This window comes from Lucilia sericata, unplaced genomic scaffold, assembly GCF_015586225.1.
Source record: "Lucilia sericata isolate MDLA Ls3-8-SP2 unplaced genomic scaffold, ASM1558622v1 Contig000399F_arrow, whole genome shotgun sequence".
NCBI lineage: Eukaryota > Metazoa > Arthropoda > Insecta > Diptera > Calliphoridae > Lucilia > Lucilia sericata.
Window position 1 is genome coordinate 44,733 of NW_023994417.1, and position 22,800 is coordinate 67,532.

Below are 22,800 nucleotides of genomic sequence, written 5' to 3' on the forward strand. Positions count from 1 at the left end.
TTACGTAAAAACTTTAGTTGTGTAGTGTAAAGTGGAGAAGATTAAATAAGTGACACAGGTGTTATTATTTAAATTAGGTAAAATATCTAAAACCAAGTAAACTAAGTAAATGAATATTTTTTACAAAGTTAACATTAATGTTATAATTTTCATGTACATTGTCAGTGTTACTTAAAACTTTTTTTTGCAAAACTTTTCAAAAGTAGGTTTTCTGTTAGAAAAAACTTAATTTTTTTTCACATCCATTATTAAAGTTTAATATTTAATGTAATTTACATGTAAGTAAACTGTAAACATTGTATTTCGTTTTTATACCAAACATTGATATCAACGAACTTAGTTAGACACATTAACATTTTAATTAAAATCCGTACAAAAGTTTTTTTAACAAAACAATAATAACTGCAGCATTAAACTGTGAAAGTAGAAAAAAGCTTAAATAAAACATAAAAATGCTATTGGACAATACTTGGGCGACAACCTTAAAGCAATTTTAAAAGTCTGGAAAAACTACACAAAAAGTTATTCAAAACAATACAATTTTTATATCGAGATAGAAAATACACAATAGCAATGTTATTAGTATATTTGTTTAGGGAAAAATACAATACTCTCATGCAATGCTTAGAGCAAAATTCACACAGAGCGAAAATATGCTACAGAACCTTTAATATCGGGATCGATTTTAAAGCCTTTATAATTATACATGTATAAATATAGTTTGAGCCAAGCAAAGAGGGTTCAGTTGATGACTGAGATCCAATAATCAAGATGAGTTTTTAAACATCAGTGTAGAAAGCTAATCGTTCTATTTTAACAGACATCATTTACAGTTCAATCTTTTAATGCCATGTCCAAAAGTCTTGGGTTAGGCTAAAATGCTCTGTGATGAAGTAGTTTAAACGTATTCAAAATTCTAACATAAAATTTACTTCAATTTCTCTCAGTGTTTAAAATTTTCATTTTACAATGCAACACCAAATGCTGTTTTTCATACTTGGGTTTAAACAATATATGAAAGATATCGTATAAAACATATTTCTGTTAGAAAACCAATGATTTACATATATACACTTATGGACAGCAAAAGAGGTGCATGCACACATTACTTTTATATAAAAATTATATCAGAAGTTGATTAAACGACACGCCTATTTCTATATATTATAAGTTATACCCAGTGTGCTTTGCTACCATAAAAACAATATATGTATATTACGATTTTGAAAAATTCTAGATCTAATAGTTTCCCAGATAAACGATTTCTTAATTCAGTTCATATGGAAGTTGCCTTTTGCTAGTCCGCCAATATATTATACAAATGTTCACATGAATGTTGATGATTCTAGCTGTAATAGTTGCCCAAATAAACTAATTTTAGTATTTAAGCCATAGGTGAGGTGCCACGCCCTCTTTTGCTAATCCTCCCATTTTTTAACTATATATTCATGTTGATACTAAAGTGGCTCCGAAACTTTTGAGGGCTCTAGCTGTTATATTTTCTCATGTATACTAATATAGTTATTTCTTTATATGGAAAGTGCCACGCCCACTACTGTTAGGAGGCTCATTTTATATGTTTATGCAGATGTCAAAGTTGCCCATTAACATTTTTATTACTTTAGCTGTTGCAGATTCTGAAATATGCGATTTGTAATACTTATTTTGTATGAGGACGTAGCGCCTCGCCCACTTGAGATTTTGAAGTGAAAGGTTCCTTCCAGATATATAGGAAGTCATGGTGAAAATTTCAGAAAAATCGGTCCAAACTCACATTAATTTTTATATACATATGTATATGTACATATATAGTAGAAGAATATACAGAAATTGACGGTTGGTGGGCTTCGTCCTTGGGTCAAAAGAAGCATATTTGCCAAATTTCATCTAAATATTGCGACCTGTAGTTTGATTGCAAAGGTTCACATGAACGGACAGACAGATGGATATACATACCTAAATCAACTAAGAAAATGATTCTGAGTCGATCAATATACTTTAAAGTATATGGTCAATATTTCTATGCGTTACATACATCAGTACAAATCCATTCGACCCATTTTGAGACCCATTTCGAAAGTATTCCAGAAAATTTTTTTAATATATTGTATTGAGATAAGGATTAAAAACATTAAAAATAATATGTTTATTAACACCTATTCATAAACAACATTTTATTTTATAAAAAGTTTATAAAACGAAATTTCCATAAAAAAATTTATTTATAGACCGCTTATGAATAAGGCATTAATAAAATAACAAAAAAGGCACACATTGTTCTATACACATGTGTACCTATGGGTATTTTTACCCCTTAAGCATAGGTTTAATTTAGTAAATACAGACAGAACAAAATTCCACAATAAAAGTCCAACAGCAAAAACTAGAAATATAAAACAAAAACGTTTTTACACATATTAATTAAGTGTTGGAAAAACTTTTACAGAAAATCATAAAAAATCCTTATAAGTATAAAACAATGATAAGAAAATTAACTCTTTAAATAAATTTTCACACTTAAAAATTTAAGTTAGATTAAAAAGAAATTTAAAAACATTTAAAAATTTCTAAGAATTTTTTACAAAGAATTAAAAATTTATGAAGAAATAAATAATACTTTTTTGCATGCCAAAAAAATCGTTATATATGTATATGGACTCTATAATAATACGCGTAAATCACACTCTCAGTTCAAAGTGCAGTGACAGACAAACGAATAAAACAAGCGACCAACAAATAAACAAACAAACAAACAGAAAATGAAATGATAATGTCCAAAACGGATACAAAACTATTTCCGCTTTTTGCGTTGCTACTTTTTAGCTTTTTGCAATTAAATCCCCTTAAGCACAAGTGGTGCTCATTCAGCCAAATGAGTTGAGAGTACAATTTGTTTTGCTGCTTTGCTTCAAGAGTTGTTGTTGTTTTTGTTTTCATTTTCCTCGCGCACACACACAATCAGAGTGTTTAGCTTTAAGGCTACAAAATGATGTTGCTGTTGTGTTTTTACTTTTTTTTTAGATTATACATACTATATAGAGAAATTCAAAACGGCTCTTGCAACTTTAGACCGACAATGTTGTTCTGTGGGCAAACTTAGCCTCCAATATCCTGTAAATGACTGCAGTCACTAGCCATATAGAATTTGCCATTTTTTAAATTTATTTATTTGTTTGTCTGTCCGTCTGGAGTTGGATGATTGTCTAGTTCGCTTCATTATAGAAATATCGCTGTTTTTGTTGGCAGGATATTTGTTGTAGCTGTTTGTGCAACTTAATGCGCCTCTAACAACTACACACACACATACTAGTAGCATTCATAAACAAATGTGTATTTTTCATTTGCTATGTTCAACTTTCAGTTGTAAGCGCAAAAATAAACTTTAACAGTGAAAAACCACAGTAAGTAGTAAAATGCTTTATTAAATTCAAAATGTCTGTATTAGTCTCTTAGCAATTTATTGTTTGTGTATATGTGTGTGTATTAAAGATTAGGCTAGAACGAAAACATACTGAGCTAGAACTGAACTAGAACTGAACTAGAACTGAACTAGAACTGAACTAGAACTGAACTAGAACTAGAACTGAACTAGAACTGAACTAGAACTGAACTAGAACTGAACTAGAACTGAACTAGAACTGAACTAGAACTGAACTAGAACTGAACTAGAACTAGAACTGACTAGAACTGAACTAGAACTGAACTAGAACTGAACTAGAACAAACTGAAACTAGAACTTGAACTAGAGATGAACTAGAACTGAACTAGAACTGAACTAGAACTGAACTAGAACTGAACTAGAATACTAGAACTGAACTAGAACTGACACTAGAACTGAACTAGAACTGAACTATACGAATCTAGAACTGAACTAGAAACTGAACTAGACTGAACTAAGAACTGAACTAGAGACTGAAACTAGAACTGAACTAGAACTGAACTAGAACTGAACGAGAACTGAACTAGAACTGAACTAGAACTGAACTAGAACTGAATAGAACTGAACTAGAACTGAACTAGAAATGAACAGAACTGAACTAGAACTGAAACTAGAACTGAACTAGAAACTGACTAGAACTGAAACTAGAACTGAACTAGAACTGAACTAGAACTGAATCTAGAACTTGAACTAGAACTGAACTAGAACTGAACTAGAACTGAACTAGACTGAACTAGACTGAACTAGAACTGAACTAGAACTGAACTAGAACTGAACTAGAACTGAACTAGAAATGAACTAGAACTGAACTAGAACTGAACTAGAACTGAAAACTAGAACTGAACTAGAACTGAACTAGAACTGAACTAGAACTGAACTAGAACTGAACTAGAACTGAACTAGAACTGAACTAGAACTGAACTAGAACCTGAACTAGAACTGAACTAGAACTGAACTAGAACTGAACTAGAACTGAACTAGAACTGAACTAGAACTGAACTAGAACTGAACTAGAACTGAACTAGAACTGAACTAGAAACTGAACTAGAACTGAACTAGAACTGAACTAGAACGAACTAGAACTGAACTAGAACTGAACTAGAACTGAACTAGACGAACTAGAACGAACTGAAGGAACTAGAAACTTGAACTAGAACTGAACTAGAACTGAACTAGAACTGAACTAGAACTGAACTAGAGAACTAGAACTGAACTAGAACTGAACTAGAACTGAACTAGAACTGAACTAGAACTGAACTAGAACTGAACTAGAACTGAACTAGAACTGAACTAACTGAACTAGAACTGAACTAGAACGAACTTTAATTGGGGGTTTGCCAAATTCTCTAATAAAATTCCTCAGTAAGAGAAATTAGAAAATAGAGAAATTCTATATATAGTGAAAAGATAATTGAGGGAGATAGGATCTAAATCTGAAAGATATATTTAAATTTGTTGCCATCTACTATAATATAACCGTTAATACATAAACATTCTAAGTGGAATGAAATTAAATTCTTGTCAACGTTTACCACAGCTATACAACCTTAAGTAGACATTTATATTTTTTGAAAATCAACGCACTTGAAGCACACTTTCTAAAATCCTTTAACAGTCGAGGTGATCCGCAATGAGTTTTTCGAACATAAATTGTGTGAATGATTTAAGGCTTAATTTTCCAAAAAGCTTAGGTCCTATATAAGACTGATATAGTAATTATTTACACATGCGTTTAGATGTTTTATCTACCGATATTAAAATTGATTTGTAAAAGAAGATTAAGGAGGTCTTCAGTTAATTGTGTACCGAAATATATGGAATTTGATAGATTAATTTATGTTTAAAAATGTTTTTTAATTTCTACGATTTTCATTGAACATAAAGCTCAATGAACTTAATGTATGCACCCAAAAATTTGACTAAAATCGGCTTTTCAACATACCAACACCCCCTACTATATTATGCAGTATTAAAAGCAAAAACAAAATACGTTTAAGACTCGCATTTGAAACGGCAAAATGTATGACAACGGTGCATTGCGAGGAAGTAAGTAGTATGTAGATAATGTTGTTGGTTGCAATTGTACATTTAGCACTGGTATAATGCATACTGACAGCAGCATCGTCACCAGCAGCAGTAGTAGTTGCAGTATTGGTAGTTGTAGCCTACATTTTTCATTTACAGTTTAGAGAATGTTGTTCACTTCATTTAAATTCATTGACATTGCAACTGATATAAGACCCGACCGACGTATTTGAATGTATTAGATGCGATTATATTTTCGAATTCAATGTTCAACATTTTATTGTGTTTTAGCTCTTTTAGTCCTACTGCATTCATTGTTTTATATACGATAATATTATGCGTTGCAATGTAATGTAATGTAATGCAATGTAATTTAGAATATTATACATATTTATACTTTATTCCTCCTACACATGGCTTTGTGCATCGACATCAGGCAATTCACAGGAAGTATAGAAAATACACCCACTTGTACAATATGGTTCATTTAAGGTTCGTGAACATTTAACATTTGTAACGGGCGTAAAGTTTGTTTTCTTTTTTTTTTGCTTTCACCTCCCTCACATCTATTGACAGTTATAAGTAGATGTTGTTATTGTTTTTGTTAACTTGCAACAACGACCTTTTAAAGCCCATGTTGAACTTTTAATATGTTGCTGTATTGTGTGTGAGCTTCTTCTACCTTTTCTAATGCATTGTTTAGCAAAAGTAAAGTATGTTAATTGATTTTATTTTATTTTTTTTATCAATGACTATTTTTGAATATTATTATTAAACATAAGTAATAGAGAGCGGTTACGTTTATGTTTTAATTTTATTTGTAGCTTGTTAGATAAATAAATAAATAACTAAATAATACGTTGCTATAATTTTCACTCCTTTTTCCATTGGATTACTAATTAACGAATACTTAATTTTATAGAAAAATAGGTTTTTAAGTTAAAAATTTTAACACCTCCTCAATTGTAGAGTTATAAAACATCTTAAACACGATTTTAAAATGAAAATATAAGTGATCACAGATGTTCATCATATTCTCGATGCCACCGTTAATTTATGCCTATTTAAGAAAATAGAGCAGCTTTAGATTTTTTTAGAAAAACTCATATATTACAATATACTGCCGATTTTACGATATCCAACTAAAAATTACGTAAAATTTTCCACTATTATCTCCATTATCGATTTCTAATTGAATTCTAATATCTTTCTGTATATTCTGTTCTTTCTGTAGAACTGAACTAGAACTGAACTAGAAGTGAACTAGAACTGAACTAGAACTGAACTAGAACTGAACTAGAACTGAACTAGAACTGAACTAGAACTGAACTAGAAACTGAACTAGAACTGAACTAGAACTGAACTAGAACTGAACTAGAACTGAACTAGAACTGAACTAGAACTGAACTAGAACTGAACTAGAACTGAACTAGAACTGAACTAGAACTGAACTAGAACTGAACTAGACTGAACTAGCACTGAACTAGAACTGAACTAGAACTGAACTAGAACTGAACTAGAACTGAACTAGAACTGAACTAGAACTGAACTAGAACTGAACTAGAACTGAACTAGAACTGAACTAGAACTGAACTAGAACTGAACTAGAACTGAACTAGAACTGAACTAGAACTGAACTAGAACTGAACTAGAACTGAACTAGAACTGAACTAGAACTGAACTAGAACTGAACTAGAACTGAACTAGAACTGAACTAGAACTGAACTAGAACTGAACTAGAACTGAACTAGAACTGAACTAGAACTGAACTAGAACTGAACTAGAACTGAACTAGAACTGAACTAGAACTGAACTAGAACTGAACTAGAACTGAACTAGAACTGAACTAGAACTGAACTAGAACTGAACTAGAACTGAACTAGAACTGAACTAGAACTGAACTAGAACTGAACTAGAACTGAACTAGAACTGAACTAGAACTGAACTAGAACTGAACTAGAACTGAACTAGAACTGAACTAGAACTGAACTAGAACTGAACTAGAACTGAACTAGAACTGAACTAGAACCGAACTAGAACTGAACTAGAACTGAACTAGAACTGAACTAGAACTGAACTAGAACTGAACTAGAACTGAACTAGAACTGAACTAGAACTGAACTAGAACTGAACTAGAACTGAACTAGAACTGAACTAGAACTGAACTAGAACTGAACTAGAACTGAACTAGAACTGAACTAGAACTGAACTAGAACTGAACTAGAACTGAACTAGAACTGAACTAGAACTGAACTAGAACTGAACTAGAACTGAACTAGCACTGAACTAGAACTGAACTCGAACTGAACTAGAACTGAACTAGAACTGAACTAGAACTGAACTAGAACTGAACTAGAACTGAACTAGAACTGAACTAGAACTGAACTAGAACTGAACTAGAACTGAACTAGAACTGAACTAGAACTGAACTAGAACTGAACTAGAACTGAACTAGAACTGAACTAGAACTGAACTAGAACTGAACTAGAACTGAACTAGAACTGAACTAGAACTGAACTAGAACTGAACTGAACTGAACTAGAACTGAACTAGAACTGAACTAGAACTGAACTAGAACTGAACTAGAACTGAACTAGAACTGAACTAGAACTGAACTAGAACTGAACTAGAACTGAACTAGAACTGAACTACTGAACTAGAACTGAACTAGAACTGAACTAGAACTGAACTAGAACTGAACTAGAACTGAACTAGAACTGAACTAGAACTGAACTAGAACTGAACTAGAACTGAACTAGAACTGAACTAGAACTGAACTAGAACTGAACTAGAACTGAACTAGAACTGAACTAGAACTGAACTAGAACTGAACTAGAACTGAACTAGAACTGAACTAGAACTGAACTAGAACTGAACTAGAACTGAACTAGAACTGAACTAGAACTGAACTAGAACTGAACTAGAACTGAACTAGAACTGAACTAGAACTGAACTAGAACTGAACTAGAACTGAACTAGAACTGAACTAGAACTGAACTAGAACTGAACTAGAACTGAACTAGAACTGAACTAGAACTGAACTAGAACTGAACTAGAACTGAACTAGAACTGAACTAGAACTGAACTAGAACTGAACTAGAACTGAACTAGAACTGAACTAGAACTGAACTAGAACTGAACTAGAACTGAACTAGAACTGAACTAGAACTGAACTAGAACTGAACTAGAACTGAACTAGAACTGAACTAGAACTGAACTAGAACTGAACTAGAACTGAACTAGAACTGAACTAGAACTGAACTAGAACTGAACTAGAACTGAACTAGAACTGAACTAGAACTGAACTAGAACTGAACTAGAACTGAACTAGAACTGAACTAGAACTGAACTAGAACTGAACTAGAACTGAACTAGAACTGAACTAGAACTGAACTAGAACTGAACTAGAACTGAACTAGAACTGAACTAGAACTGAACTAGAACTGAACTAGAACTGAACTAGAACTGAACTAGAACTGAACTAGAACTGAACTAGAACTGAACTAGAACTGAACTAGAACTGAACTAGAACTGAACTAGAACTGAACTAGAACTGAACTAGAACTGAACTAGAACTGAACTAGAACTGAACTAGAACTGAACTAGAACTGAACTAGAACTGAACTAGAACTGAACTAGAACTGAACTAGAACTGAACTAGAACTGAACTAGAACTGAACTAGAACTGAACTAGAACTGAACTAGAACTGAACTAGAACTGAACTAGAACTAAACTAGAACAACTTTGACATCCACATGAACATATCGTTTATTAGGGAAACTATTGGAACTGGAACCTTTTAATTTTGCAGGAAGCACTTTGTGAACATTTTGGAGGAAAAATTGGCGGACTTGCAATAGGGGCCGTGGTACCTCAAATATGAATTAAATAAAAAATGCGTTTATCTGGGAAACTATTATAGTTAGAATCTTAAAATTAATATATAAATGAACATTTGGTAGTAACTTGTTGGGACATTAATTTGGGGTTCTTGAACCTCTCATATTTTTATCGTATATCAACAATAATAATTTTTTATTTACTTCAAAAAAAAAAAAAAAATAATAAATACTCTCAAAAAGACAGAAGAGAGCAGGATGCTGTGCACAGAAATTTCGTCTAGCTGTGCACAGCAATATCATTTTTTTTATATGTGCTGCGCCAACTTAAAGTGGCCCTAGGGATACGCAGCCGCCTGGGTCCCATAAGAAATACACGTGTTTGTGTGAGGTGCACAGCCAAATCTGCTTATTCGCAGTAACTCTCATAGCAACTTGAAAGTTGAGGTGACAGCGAGTGACAATTTGTGAAAATATTTCTATGTGGTTTCAAAATGTGTCATATTTTTTTCATATGTGATTTGACATTCTGGAAACTGAAAGACATCTGTATGCTATGATCTACTTATAATTTATGTTTTTTACAATATTATGTTATGCTGCGCCATCTATATTTCATTAAAAAATAAAATGTACGCTTATCAAAGACACTTTTCATTAGTTTAGTTTTACACTGACTACCAGATGACGCAGTTTGTGAGACATGTCTCGCAATCAATCATGATGTTTTTTTGGGGGAAACTATGGGGTTTTCAATTTAAAAATGGGGATTTTTGGGGACTTCCAACCTATAATTGGGGACATGAGTCAAAATTTTCTGACTAGACTGATATAGGTTACTTACTGATTGAACAACCTGAATTGCACATGCAGATGTCACCCACTACCGCCTCTTTCATTTATACTTAGCGAATACTACAACCCGAATTTATTCACCACAGGTAGTGGACATTCTTTAAGGACAAAAACCATAGTTTACCTTAGGGGGCGTCAAATTCCAATGACCTTGACAAAATTTGACATTACGGTATTTTGTGGTGAATTTATTTTTTAGTCACCACACGATTTTTATTCACCACACACACCTTGTGACCGACCGCGCATACTTTAGGGGGCGTCAAATTCCAATCAATGGCCTTGAAAAATTTCACATTTATTTTTATTCACCAAAATATTTTTATTCACCATACTATTTTAATTCACCACACACACGTTGTGCCCGACCACGAAAATTTTTTCCCCCGTCGTCCGTCCGTCCTGTCCATCGGCGTCACACTTTTTTTACAAAAAATAAATTATGGAAAAATTTGTGTCATCACTAACAAAAAATACAGTTATTTATCGCCGATTTATCATCGCTAATTAATGAAAGTATCGGTATTTTTACATAATTATCTGGCAACACAGATTTTATACAACCATTCATGCGTACCAAGTATTACAACCCTGTACGAAGAAAAAGCACAAAAGAAAACAAGAAAAAACAAAACGTTTTTTCTCAGTTGTTTGTCAAACGCGGTAATAAACGGTTGTGTTGTGTGTCGGTATAAAGTTTTATCTGCAAAATTAGTTTTTTTGCCGACGTACTAATTTCATTAAAACTCGATAAAGAAAGTGTAAATACGCGGAATAACCTTAATTATTCACAATAAAAAGTATTTCCGTAAAATATTTATAATCTTAGAAGTGGAGATAAAAGCATTTGGGGCCACAATAATGGTGTTTATTTAAGAAAAAATCCAATTTGCCCAGATGCAACATGTGTGAAGAATAAAAAGTTTTTTAATGTGGTGTCACACAAAAATAATAAAAAAGTACGTGGTACTAAAAGAAAATAGAGAAAAATACACAAAAGAAAATTGGAATTAAAATAGAAAACAGCTGATATTTTTGTTTGAGATAAAGGATTTTTTTACACAAAACTTTTTACAAACAAGGTAAATTTATTAAAAAGTTTTATTAATATAGTTTATTTTATTGTTGTTGTTGCTGCAAAAGGGTCTGTGATGTGTAATTTAAATGGAATTTGTTCATAGATGTTGCTTGCCGTTTCTGTTTTTGTTGTTTTACGACAGCTAGCAGAGAGAAGTTGTTTGCAAAGTTTGTGCTGGCAACCAACTTGCTCAAACTTTGACATTTGTTTATCACTTTCGGAGTGGCAAAATGACAAGTTAACAACAAATTTTCATCTCTATTTATTTGCCTTTGTTTTGCTACTTGGCTTAGAGGGGAAAATTTTCTAAACTTTTATAATTTTCCAAAGTCTAAAAATTTGTTTTGCTTTGAGGTATTTTAACCATTTTAGTAGTAATACCCTACATCACTTTAATAAGGTACATATGCTTTTGGTGTGATGTTTGTAACGGTACAAAATATTCTTCCTGCACTTAGCTTTAAGTATACCTACCCAATAATAGTTTCTGAGTCGCTATCCGAGTTTGTTTGTCCCTACTTTAAACCTAGTAATCATACTACAGGTCGTGGGTATTTTTAATGATTACATTCCTAGGCCAACAAATTTTGAACCCACAGACAATATACTTTTTTTCTGCAGGATAGATCAGCGCTTAATCACATCAGTTTTTCGAGATATCATGTGACAAAGTTTGAATAAAGCTTGTTTATGGCGCAAAGACATCTTTATTCATACAATTTTTTATAACTATCATACAGGTACAAGTCCTATCTATCGGTTTTGAACTAAAAGTTTAACAACTAACCTCTGCTATATCTTTTATTTTTCGAGATATCCCAACCTTAAGCTTAAAACAAACTTAAATTGATAGCAAGTAAGAAAGTATAGTCGGGCATGACCGACCATATGATAATATACCCTCCCCACTAAAGGGATGCCGAATTTTTACCTTTATTTCGCCTTTGTATTATGATAAACTTATATACAGTGTCTCACATAAGTATTCGAATTTAGGTGTACTTTTAAAGGAAATATAATTTAATAATATTTATTGTGTGTAAAATTAATAATTAAATTTGATATATTGTCTAGAGAGTCTTAAGGTTTAATATCACACTCCTTAAAATTTGGATAATTTACATTTACTTAAATAAATTAAACTTTTTTTTAAAAAAAGTCCATAAAATTACTTCACAAAAGTATACGAATTTTTTCTGTATTTCATATTTGACCATATTTTACGAAACACAAAAATTAGAATCGAATGGTCTTTTTGCTTAAAATTGTTTCAAGAGGTTACTATCAACCGAAAGGATATATTTTTGCCCCATTTGGCCCACAATTTTGGGGCATTTGTACCATCTTTTCATATAATATCATTAAAATGACGATTTTTGACCATATTTGCCATTTTTTTCTCTTTTTCCAGAGATAAACCCAAAATTTAATATTGGGATTTAATAGATTCCTTGAGGTAGGTATCTAAAAATAATAATTTTTGTTATAAGGACCTGTATTTAAACATTCCAAGATATATTTTTGGTATCGTTTTTCTGTTTCTAATTGAATTATCTGGATCTTAAGAGCCTTTTCGTATCACTAGGATCGATATTTTCCGACAAAGTTGGCTAGTATATATTATTGTAGATATTAGCACTAATATATTTTAAATTTTCGAAGCATCGTAGTGGTATACAACTCCAAAACATGCCTTAACAAAACGTCATCCTATACAGTAGATTTCAGTTTTTACTACTCATAACATTCACGATTATGTTGCCCATTACAACAACGCTGTATGTCCAAAATTTTGGGTTTATTTTGATCATAGTAGATAATATTTAAACAGATATCAATATTTTTGAGTTAGACCATAATGATATGGTGACATTCAGCCTAGAGGCCATTGGTTATAAAAAGAATGATTCCACTATATTGTATGGCGTTTCTTCGAGGCATGCTTTGGAATTGTACACTTCCACAATATATTGAAGACTTTAAATGTATAACAGCTGATATCTAAAACAATATATAGAAGACAAGTTTTCCCGAAAATTTTTGACCCTGGTATTATAAAAATGGACTTGAGTTCCAATAAATTGAATTAGCGATAGAAGAATGATTCCAATAATATATATTGGAACGTTTAAATACAGATTCTTGTAACAAAAAATATTGTTTTTAGATACCCCAAGGGGTATATTAAATCCCAATAACAAATTTTGGTTTTATCTCTGGGAAAAAGGAGAAAAAATACAAATATTGCCAAAAATCGCCATTTCAATGATATTACTTGAAAAGATGGCACAAATGCCCCAAAATTGTGGACCAAATGGGCCAAAAATATATCCATTCGGTTGATAGTTACCCCTTAAAACAATTTTTAGCAAAAAAACATTCGATTCTAATTTTTGTGTTTCGTATAATATAGTCAAATATGAAATACAGGAAAAATTCGTATACTTTTGTGAGGTAATTTTATGGACTTTTTTTAAATAAAGCTAAATTAATTTAAGTAAATGTGAATTTTTAAAGTTTTAAAAAGTGTGATTCAAAGCTAAGGACTGTCTAGACAATTTAACAAATTAAGTTATGAATTTTGCATTCAAAATATATTATTAAATTTGGTTTCTTTTCATATTATACCTAAATTCGAATACTTATGAGAGACACTGTATGTAAAAAATTTGTCATAATTTTTACCCTAAAAACTATATTTGAAGTTACGAACAAAGAGTTTACGATAACAATTTGTCCCATTGAGGGAAATGAACATTTTAGTTCAACAAAAAATTCGCTTCTATTGGCGATAGGGGTATTTATCAGCTCTTCCCATTCCTGATCAAGGATGAAACTTATGAAAATGATTAAGATCGGTGCATGCAATCCCTTTTAAATACAACTTCCAGAATAGAGCTCTATAGCTATGTGCTTTAAAATCAAGCACATTTAAATTATATATACAATTTTCGTAAAGTTGGGGACTCATTTCACCTTAGTAACCATGCAAATTCCCTTTCAGGATATGGGTTGAAAGTCATTATTCACTCGCAAAACAAACTCGATTATCTTAGCTGTACGATAAAGAGTCCATGCATCCGAAAATAACAGTCATTTTTACCAACGTCTAACTACCAAATTTGCCCTAATTCGTCTTTCATCACGAATATGCTCTAGAGAGCGGAGACAATTGTCACACAAAAAACTTAAACAAAAAGGTTCATAGTACTTTGAAATACTTTCTTACTGTCTCTTTATAGTCTAAGGAGTTATGATTGACTCCTCCAAGGATTAGCACATGTTAAAATAGCTAGTCACCTAGGTAGTCTATTGACTAGGATTAACTAGGATATAGTAGGTTGAATAGCTACTTCGGGACTATACCTCAAGACTATTAGGATCATGATGAAATTCGGCACAAAGTACTTCTGTTCAAAAATAAATAAATAAATAAATATCTTTACATTAAATTTTGTTGATGACCATGCTTCCTATGTTTGATCCTAGCCCCCATATAAAGGTAGATATCAATCATATCAAAAATCGGTTTATTTTCAATAGTAAAGCAGTTGACACCATATCCTTATAAATAAATCGTTAGAGGGCTTTACGTTGTGTTAACACATGAATTATGAACCTTCAAGGTGTTTTCTAAAGGGGACTTTGTATGGGGGCTAGGGTCAAATGAGGCCCGATCATTACGAAAATCGACAGTATCATTTAGATTCATATAAAGCTGTGCTGTAGAGATACTGGAACATTTAACATACTTATGAGCCCAAAAAGCCCTATTCGGTCTAATGGACCGATTACATATTCATATTCAATAGGCTTCATCCTTGGGTCAAGAGAAGATTATATGCTTAATATCATCAAAATATCTTACAAATTGTACTTTAATGACAAGGTTTACATGTTCACACAGATGGGCATGGCTTAGTCAAGTCAAAAGATTCCAAATCGATTGGTATACTTTAAGTTGACCAATATTTTTATGCCTTACAAACATCTGCACAAAACCAATTATACTTTCCACTGAAATGATGTAGGGTATAATAAAAAATACCTTTCAGACCATATACTTACTACACTTCAACATAACTTTGTCGAAGAAAATTTCTAGATAAAAAAAGAATTTAACCTATTTCCGATCAGTAAATAGAAAGTAAAAGATTTACTTACAGTAACCAAGTATCTATGTTCAGGACACCTATCCTTAAATGGTGACAAAGGAAGGAAATGGATTATGTTAATCGTTATTTACTTGACATTAAATTAAATTGTTTGTCAAATTATATTTTGTAAAGAAGCAAGAGTTTTCATTTAATTCAAAACCACAAACCTAATTACAAATAATGTATAAAACCTATTATAATGTTAGACCACAACATGTGTTCAGAAGGAAAAGGTGTTAATTATATAAACATGACTGCAGTAGTTTTTCATAAAGTAAAAAAATTTCTTAATCTCTCGCAATAAACTCTTATATCTTGTCAGCAAGTTGTTAAACAAATCTCTGTGACCAGATTCTTATAATGCAGGTTCTGTTAGCCATTTAGCTTGTCCATAATAAATGGTCTTCACCAACACATAACACATGTTTTATAACACTTCCTAAAACCAGTTCTTAGTTGTTAAGTTTTCTTATTTAAAATTTCAGTATAATGTTGATGGATGCACTTATTGCAGTTGTAAATAAACTATTTTTATTTGTTTTCAACTTGTACCATTTAAAAGTCTTTTTTTTAGTATTGAACGTCTTGCACTCACTCCCCCTCCTCTTATAGTAGTAATTGGAAACTGAAATACAAGTGTTCAAATATTTACATAATTGGAAATCAAACAAACTATATCCATTAAATTTATTTTCCAATACACATGATCTATATTAAAAAAATAAAGAAAATACACAGTTCATTATTATAATCATCACGCTGCATTTATTAGTTTTTTTTTTTTTTTTTGTTATTTTTTTGTGAAATAAAAAGGGGGAAAATAACTCAAGAATACTGAATTAAATAAAATTCAGCTGATAACAGCATTTTCATTTTAATAAACACGAACAAAACTCATACAAAAACGCTGAAAAAAAGTGCCTACTTCAACAAGTTGAAGAGAAATGCTCAAATTCCATGACATTAAAAGCGAACAAAATTTCAATTATAAAATAATCACAGAAAATACAATGTCAATATAATACGTTAAGTATTTTGCCCTACACTTAGTAATTTGTTGCAAAAATTTTGAATTATAAAAATATTTGTTAGTGATAAACAATTAATTTTTTGGAAAGATATACTTTCATTCGAACCTTCAAATACTAAAGGGATTACTAAGAAAACACTATTTAATTAGATAACATGAAATTATAGATTATAAGGTTTATCTAGGATCCATTACTATCCTGAAAAGTTATTTTAAACATTTTCCGGCATAACAGCCCGAGTCTCATACAAAAGCGCAACGATCCAAATCGGTATCAAATCTTAAGCGCACTTAATTTAGCATAAAGTTAATGTTTAAAAAACTTAAATTTTTTATAATTTCAAACACCTTTTTAACATAATTATAGTGTTATAATTAAACTTTTTTTTTTAATATAAACTATGATAGCTTAAAGCTTCATTTTGGTAAAACATACAAAAGAATGTGTTAAAAATAAAATTAAACGATAACATGTTTAAGAGGCGTAAAATTATATATATATTTTTTCAAACCCAAAAAAAATCTGCTTAACACTTGAACAATAGAATTTGTTTAAAAAAAAAAAAAAACTTTTAAACATATTTATGTAGCATCAGCGTAAAAAGACCTTTATTCGTATTTTCCATTTTGTTATTCTTCATGAAAGAAACAACTAACTAAATCTTTTTTTCACAATTCCCACATGGTAATTTTACAATTTTTTTTTTTTTGTAAATTTCTATATGAATTGAAACAAAATCAAGAGCAGGGCTTCAACAATAACTGCAATAGCGTTTTAATATATTATACATCATACGTATGTAGGTATGTAAGTACAGGAATGGAAAACTTAGTAATATAGTAGAATTTTTACAGTATTTTCTTGAATTGGAATAAATTAAGTTGTAATCTACTCTATAGAAAGAGGAAGGAACTATCACAGAAGTAGTTATTGACGAATCAAAAAATACTTCCTTTTCCTGTTTTGACGTTTAAGTTTTGTCACAACAGTCACTCGTCAAAAACTTCTTTCATTAAACATATTTTTCTAATCGATGCTGGAATGAACTTATTTTCTGAAGGTTATATCTACACTGAAAAAAATCCATGCCTAATATATACGAAAAATGTCGTACATTGTACGAATCTTTCGTTGTTTCGCACCAAGAAATTCTTTCGTAATATATACGAAATTGTACGAAATATTTTAGTATAATGCAAAATAATCTTGGAAAAATTAATTTACATAAATTGAAAAGAGTGAATTTTGAATAAATATGGTCAAATTTACGAAATATTAATTTATGCAAACATTTTTGTTAATTTTAAAAATTTTTTTCTAATTTTAGTTCAAAATTATTCTCCACACGAATTTTTATATTTTTTATGAAAATAGTTCGTCAATTATATTATACTTTTTCTTAAATTTTATTAAAATGTTGTAGTTTTATTTAATGATAATATACTTAATATCATTATGTTTAATTTCGCTAAAATTTAAGAAAAAAATATTACGAAAGGTTTTTGTACTTTCGTAAAAATAGAAAAGGGTTTTATTAAGTACTATTTCGTATTATACACGAAATTTTTGTAAATATTACGAAAATATAAGTTACGTAATTTTTTTTCGTAAAGTTGAGCATGTATTATTTTCATTGTAGAGAAAAGCTAAAAACTGTACGCATAAACATAGCGATAACAGTAGACAATTCTACAGGAAATTACAATAGAAGACAAAAGGGTTTCAACAACAGTAAATTCAAGAATGGCACAACCCTTTCAGAAGAGTGTTATATCCTGCAATGGTTAAGGGAGTATTTAAGTGAATTATATGCTTCATAACCAGATAAGAACGACATATAATTAAGAGAACGAAGAAGAACAAATATCCCTGAGAAGGTGGAATAATAACTGAACTCATCTAGGCACTAGGCGGCGACGGTATCGATGCGCCCTGTAAATTAATACTTAATATATGGAACAAGGAACAGCTACCAAAGTCATGGGGTTTCGGTCTGATCATACCAATCCCCAAGAAGGGTGACAAGAGTTCATGCAAAAACTAGTTATAGAGGAATCACACTATTGGATGTTTGCTACCAGATCGTTACGAATATTCTCTCAGAGAGTCTAACAATTCTCCAATATCAAGGAGGGTTTCGACCAGGCAGATCAACAGCTGATCAAAGTTTTCTTCTAAAACAGAAATTGTGGAAAATGTTATGTGTATTGATTTCAGGAAAGACTTTGATAGCATTGATGGGAAGGTAATCCATGCATACATTGAACTGGGAATACCCTCAAAGCTAACGGAACTTTCTTGTACACCGCTGCTAGGGTCGTAATTCAACAGAAGGAAACAGACCCTTCCATATAAATAGCGAAGTGAAAAAAGAGGACTCACTAACAAAGGCGGTAATTCATTTGGTTTAATACTACGGAACTAAAGGCAGCCTTCTTAATTGATCTGGTCTGATCGACGTCACGATTGTAGAATGAAATGCTCATTATATGGAAGAGCTATTCAGGAAAATAGATGAGTCAGCAAATATAAATCAATGTCAACGAATGAGATTAGACAACAGACACAAAACCTCCAAATTGGAACTAAAACGTTTATGTAGTAACAGCATGCTGGATGGAATAAGTGATTGCGGCAAATAGAGCGTATTTTTCGCAGAGCAAAATCTTTACGTCCAATTTAGTTTTGATGTCGTGTAAGCTGAACATTAATAATATCATAACCAGAGCCACTGCCAGGTATGGATGCGAAACATGGATCATGGCGAGTAGCGATCAAAAGGGACTAAGAATATTTGAAAGACCAATTCTTGGCAATTTGCTTGACAACGGAAACTATGTCCAAAGAAGTAACGACAAGTTATGTTACGGAGAGGATATAGTGACATGTATAAAGACCAAGGCCTAGAAAGAGTAGGACAAATTGCACGCATGGACCACAGATGACCGCAAAAGTTAATGCTAAACTACGACATCGGAAGTACTAGAAATCGACCTAATCTAGCAGTAGAAACCTAAAAACAGAGAGTAATGGAGAAAAATTACTGAGCAGGCTAAAGCTCACCCGAGCTGTAAAGTTATAAGATGATAATGATGATGATCTAGAGAAAGCTTTTAGAACCTACAATGCTAAAAGAGTTCCCTGTTTTGTTCCATTGCATATAATGCTGGCAATTATCCATGCCTGGCACATATGTATAATTTGCACAATTGCACTTTGTTTGCAAAATATCAGAAAGAGAAAAAAGATCAAAAGTAAGGGGGAGAATATTGTTTTACTAAAACACTGTGTATTTTAAAATTTTATTTGCTTTTAGTGATTAATTAACAGCGGGATAAATATTATGGATACATAGTGTAAACTGATGTTTAAAAGAGGGAATTAATTTATTGCCATATTGCTACTGACATTTACACGATCATTTAGAATGTTTAAAGTTTACTCTTATATAAATTTCTTTGCATCAAATTCAATTGTTTTATAATGCTTGTTCCGGCAGACAAGCGATATATCATGAAACTGTGTTGACAACTTTGCCAATTCTTAGATAATCTTCAAAGAAATAATGTAAAGATCACTTTTAAATCGTAATTAAAATGATCATGACCTTTATAAAATTTAAATCAGCAGAACTGTTTAGTAAATGTGGCTCAACATGATTGATCGTAATAGAAGTAGCAAAAGAATACTAAGCTAATGAGTTCACTAAAGTTAAGCTCTGGAGACTGTTGAAAATTTACACATTCTGCAGAGTCTTCTGACTAGATAATGATTCTATCGACTATTTTACGTACTATTTATTAAGAACTTTATTGTCTCATCTTTAAACTAGTATATGTTTAGATTTTGTTCTATTCTATGGACTAGACTTTGGACAGTTAAATGCGCTAGCCTATTCTGAACTGGCCGCTGGGCAAAATATAATACCATTATAAAAGTGTATCGAGGTCCTTCGAGCATCAAAACATCCACTTATCAATTCTCCTACTTAACTGAACCTAATTTTAAATGTTAAGAACTATGATTCTGCTGGAATCATATTGCCAGATTAAATCGGTAAAGTCATTAGATCTTTGTATAGCAGATGCTTTAAATGCCTTAATTCAATAATTCCAATGATCAATATTCCATGAATATGTTTGACAGTGAATAATGGTAAGGTTTATTTTGACTTTTGGGGTCCTCGATCGCTATAATTCCTTTCTGTTGGAACCGCCAAGTCATCAAAGTAGTTAATGAAGAAGTACGGAAAACGACCCCAAATACGAAACTGAAAGTAATATTTTGCATTGAAAAGTGATGAAGTCTATGGGCAAATTTGGACATTCGATAACGATCAAAATCTCCATTAATACTCCTCGCGATGTCTTGTCTACTGACATACATATAAGAGATATTTTTGTATGTATCTTGTATCTTTTAATACTTTTCATAGTGTAGATTAAAACTACACTTTTTAATTTTTTTAATGAATTTTTCTTCTATGCAAATTAGCATTAAAAAATTCATATTACAATTAATTATTTTTAATTTAGTTCTTTTTTCTTCGTTTCCCCCCTTACTTTCTTCTATTCTTATGGATTCAGTTAATACATATTGTTTCCTTAACAACAATGTTTCGCACTATAAGTTCTTCATAATTTTATCTTTTGATAATTAAATACGTCACGTTGTTTGGCATACATACTTCTTTTTTCATATAGTGTTGTTGTTGTTGGTTTTTAGTTTGTTTTGTTATTGTATTTGTTTGAAAAAAGTTCATTGACTGCAACTTAACAAAAAAAAAAATATATAGTGTGTGAATTGGAAAATAATAAAAAAAGCAAGAATTATATATATAGTGTATCTTATTCTCCCACTTCTCCCTACTCTACATAATCATCAGCATTTACCTTTTCATGTTTTAGTTCGTTAACACAATGTTGTTGTTATTTGCTTGGCGCTCTTTTCTTTTTCCAAGCTCTTTATAAAAGTATTTGTATAATTATTATTCAAGCTTTGCTTTTTTGTTGTTGTAGATTTTTATAAATTCATGTTATTAAGGTATTTGTATTTATTATTTGTTTTTATTGGTTTATTTATGTTGTTGTTTTCATATTTTTGTTGAAATCTCTTTTCGATATTGTTTCTCCTAGAACTACCGTTAACTTTTGATATTTAATTGATTTGTTTTGGTTTGATTTTAGAATTTTTATTTGTTTTGATTCATTTACGTTTTTAACTTAAATTCTATTATGATTAGTCAATCGTTTAGAGTGGAACTGTTAATTGTTTTTTCTTCTTTCTGTTGTCTTCAGTTGCTCTTTCTTTAGAGAATGAGAACAATTGGATTGATAGGGATCATTCATGATAATACAATTATTAAATATGACGTGTATTCTTTTAATTATATTTTTTATTTATTTATGGTTCAAATAGTTATATTGTGACAATATAATCAATGTCTGCGCTTGAGTGATTATTAAATATACCATATTGTTGTTATTTTTCTATTAAACTGTACTAAACTTTGGACTAATGTTTATACAGAGTATTTATTCTTCTGAATTGTTGTTATGCCTGTAGAGGATCTACTCTATGATCTTATGATCTTTGAATAATCCGGAACGGTTGCAAAAGTATGGTAAATACGGGTTTCCTTAAACTAAGTACGAAATACATGATTTAAGAACGGATAGGTTAAGAACGAAAAACCTAATTTAAGCTCTTTCTAGGGTCAAGGTGATCTTACAAAGTTCTTTTAGAATTTTCAGTTTGATTTAATGGAAATATATAGTTGATTTGAGATAGAAATAAGATAGATTTTAAAATATAAAAAATTTAATTTATCTCAAAAGGGGCTTGATTTAAGCTCGATTCATACTTGATTTCAGCAAAAAAAGTTTATTTCCAAAAGAAAAAATTTGTTAAATCACTTATATGTATAAGTATGTAGTAGGGATATAACTATTGACATTTTTTGCAAAGACGCAAGTTGGCATAGCACAGTTGAGAGAACTGTGAGAACCACGTACCATGTGTCTGTCCACCTCTTTATTAAAATCGGTTTTTTGGAAGCCCCATATACATATCTACGAAATGCAAATCGTAGATTTTTCCTTTTAGATATGCTTTTAAGAACTAACATATTGAAAACTAGAAAAATCGGTCCATAAGTGTCGTAGATATGATCGAAACAAATATGATTATACCACTTTAGTGGGTAGGGTATATTGGGTTTGTGCTGATGTTTGTAATACACAATAATACTGGTCCTATACCCACCTTAACGTACACCAATAGGCTTAGAGTCGATTTAGCTATGTCCGTCCGTCCATCTAAACCCCATACCTCCGACTAGTGCTTTTAAGTTCATAGTTATGTTTAATATAATCA